Below are 3,252 nucleotides of genomic sequence, written 5' to 3'. Positions count from 1 at the left end.
AAAAAAAAGATTTTATTAGGAAATTTGGGAAGGGAACAGTGTTGGGGAATTGGAACATTGTATTTTTCCAGGACCCATCAGCTCCAAGTCAAGTTGTTGTCCTTCCATCTTAGTTGTGGAGGGCGCAAACCCAGCTCTAGGTCCAGTCGCTGTTTTCAATCTATTTGCTAGGGGGGAGGAGGGGAGGCGGGGGTCACAGTCCACCATCCCATGTGCGAGTCAAACTGGCAACCTTGTTGTTAAGAGCATGCGCTCTCACCAGCTGAGCCATCTGGCTGTCTGTTCGCAGCTCAGCGACAGCTCAGCTTGGGTGCAGCTCATTGGCCCATGTGGAAATCGAACTGGTGACCCTGTTGCTCAGAACCTGTGCTTTAACCAACTGAGCCACCCAGCCGGCCCCCAAAATATTTTTTTATTAATTCATTTAAGACCAATAATAAGTCTGTTATACATTAATATAAATAATATTTTGAAATGAAAAATAACTATATTTTCCAAAACAAAAAGAATTTAGTGAGAAAAGTGGCATTATTTTACATTTCTGCAAATCTCTTTAACATCTAGCCTAATAGAAGGTTCTCATATCTGCTTCTGCATTCAATCTGTTGCATAGGACATGTAGTCTCTGGAAAACTCGACTGTACTTTCATTAGAGTGAAAAAGGCAAATAAAGTCTTAGTATGGAATAATTTTGACCCTGTGGACCCTCAGCCACACTTTGAGAACTGCCGATTTGAACATCACAATACAGTAGTCCCCTCTTATCCACACAGGATGTGTTCCAAGATCCCATTGGATGCCTGAAACCACAGATTGTGCCATACCCTATCCATACTGTGGTTTTTCCAATACATGCCTACCTATGATAAAGTTCAATTTATAAATCAGGCACAGTAAGAGATTAACAACAATAATTAAATAGAACAATTGTAACAATATACTATAATAAAAGTTATGTTAATATGGTCACTCATTTCAGGGGATCCCTTGCTAAAGTCTTTGTATAAGCTCAATGCTTTCTGGTACAACATGTTACCATCAATTAGAGCAGAACGTTTTCTGTTCATATATTCCACCCACAAGTTTAATCCCTTTTTCATCTTAACTGAGCACTGGTCACACAGTATGGCCATAGCTTTTGCAGTTTGAGGTGCAACAGCAAAACTAACATAAATTTATTTTTCCTATTTTCACAATTTCACAGATACAAGATTCATTCTTACCATAGATCTTAGCAACCTCAAAATATGATTTTTTTCTTTCCTTATTAAGAACTTTCACTTATCACTTAAAAGAAGCACTTTACGGCTTCTCTTTGGCATATCTGGATTTCCAGCGACACTACTCCTGAGCTTTGGGGCCGTTAAGTAAAAAAGGTTACTTGAACACAAGCATTGTGATACTGTGACAGTGGATCTGATAACCCAGAGGACTGCTAAGTGACTAATGGGCAGGAGTGGATACGTAGGGCAAAGGGATGATTCATGCTTGGGCGGGTTGGAGCAGGATGGAGCGAGGTTTCATCACGTTACCCAGAGGCATGCAGTTTAAAATTTATGTTTATTGTTTATTTCTGGAATTTTCTATTTAATATTTTCAGACCACGGTTGACCATGGGTAAATGAAACCAATGAAATCACAGGAAAAAAAAATCCCAGATAAGGGGGGACTACTGTATCTACTTTCTGGTTGCTTAAGGTTCCCAAAATATGCTCTATTTCTGTACCTATATAATTAACCCCACCTCCAAGAGTCAATTGTTAATTATTATTATACATGGAAAACTTTAAAAACATACATGGAAAACTTTAAAAACAATTTTTTTTTAATTGGGGAATTGGGGGGATGGGAACAGTGCTGGGGAAGGGGAACAGACAAGTTGCTGTTGTTTTGTTCTTCAGTCTAGTTGTGGAGGACGTTGCTTCACTGGCCCAAGTTGGCACCATCNCTTAGCTGTAGAGGGCAGTGTCACTGGCCCTCATATGTGGGATCTGAACCGGGGCCCTCTGGCGTCCCAAGCCAGCTCTTAACCAATGTGCCACTCGGCCGGCCCTGTTTTTTTGTTTTTCAGTCTAGTTGTGGAGGATGTCGCTTCACTGGCCCATGTTGGTACGATCATTGTGCTCTTCCCAGGTGAGGCAATCGGTTTCTGGTCATTGGTTGGCTGCTCACTGCCGCTCACAGAAGCTCTCGCCAGCTGCTAGCCGCTCACGCTGGCTGCCAGCCACTCATGTAGCTCATGGCAGCCCACTGCAGCCCCGCTGCAGCTTACGCCGCTGCTGGCAACTCACAGCAGCCCAGCTCCAGGTAGAACTGTTGTTCAGCTAAATGTTTTAAATGCCTGCTAACCACTCCAACACCACTAGACAAAGGGAAGAGTGACAGAGGGGAAATCAGTGAGGAAAGAATTAACAATCTAAAGATTAAATTTTTTTTTTAAAGATTTTTTTTAATTGGGGAATTGGGGGGATGGGAACAGCGCTGGGGAATTGGGGGAAGGGAAACAGACAAGTTGCTGTCAAGGATTAAATTTTTTTACTTTTACAAATTTTACAAAGGCATATGACTGTGTGAACATATTTCCAGGGCCTCGTCCAGGACCTAGGAAAGGGCTAGTGCAAATGAAGTCCCCTGAAGCTGTAGCTTTCTTGGCTTTACAGTAAATCTGCCTCAAGTTTTGGAGCTATTTTATTTATAAATTGTCAATTTTCGCAGTCAGCTCTATACAGGGTCAGTGGATAAATTAATTACAGCTCCATTTAAGGCAAAAATATTTTTCTAGCAGATCTTTGCCGTTTGTATCAAAGGACTGGCTCCCTGCTATTTGTTTCAGCTAGGAATAGTCATCACCATTTCATACTCTTAAAAAGTATTGAGGGGCCGGCCGAGTGGAGCGATGGTTAAGAGCTGACTTGGGACGCCAGAGGGCCCCGGTTCGGATCCCACATATGAAGGCCAGTGACACTGCCCTGCACAGCTAAGATGCTGAACAACAGCTCAACCTGGAGCTGGGCTGCTATGAGTCACCAGCGACGGCATAGGCTGCAGCCCCTGCAGCAGTGTGTGCCATAAGCTACTGTGTGTAGCCAGCAGCCAGCGTGAGTGGCCGTCCAGAGGCCAGCGACTGATCTGCCTCGCCCGGGAAGAGCGCAATGATGGTGCCAACTTGGGCCAGTGAGGCAACGTCCTCCACAACTAGACTGAAGAACAAAAGGACAGCAACTTGTCTGTTCTCCTTCCCCCAATTCCCCA

Source organism: Hipposideros armiger, unplaced genomic scaffold, assembly GCF_001890085.2.
Source record: "Hipposideros armiger isolate ML-2016 unplaced genomic scaffold, ASM189008v1 scaffold_15, whole genome shotgun sequence".
NCBI lineage: Eukaryota > Metazoa > Chordata > Mammalia > Chiroptera > Hipposideridae > Hipposideros > Hipposideros armiger.
The sequence above is the reverse complement of the archived record's forward strand: the minus strand, read 5'-3'. Positions refer to the sequence as shown.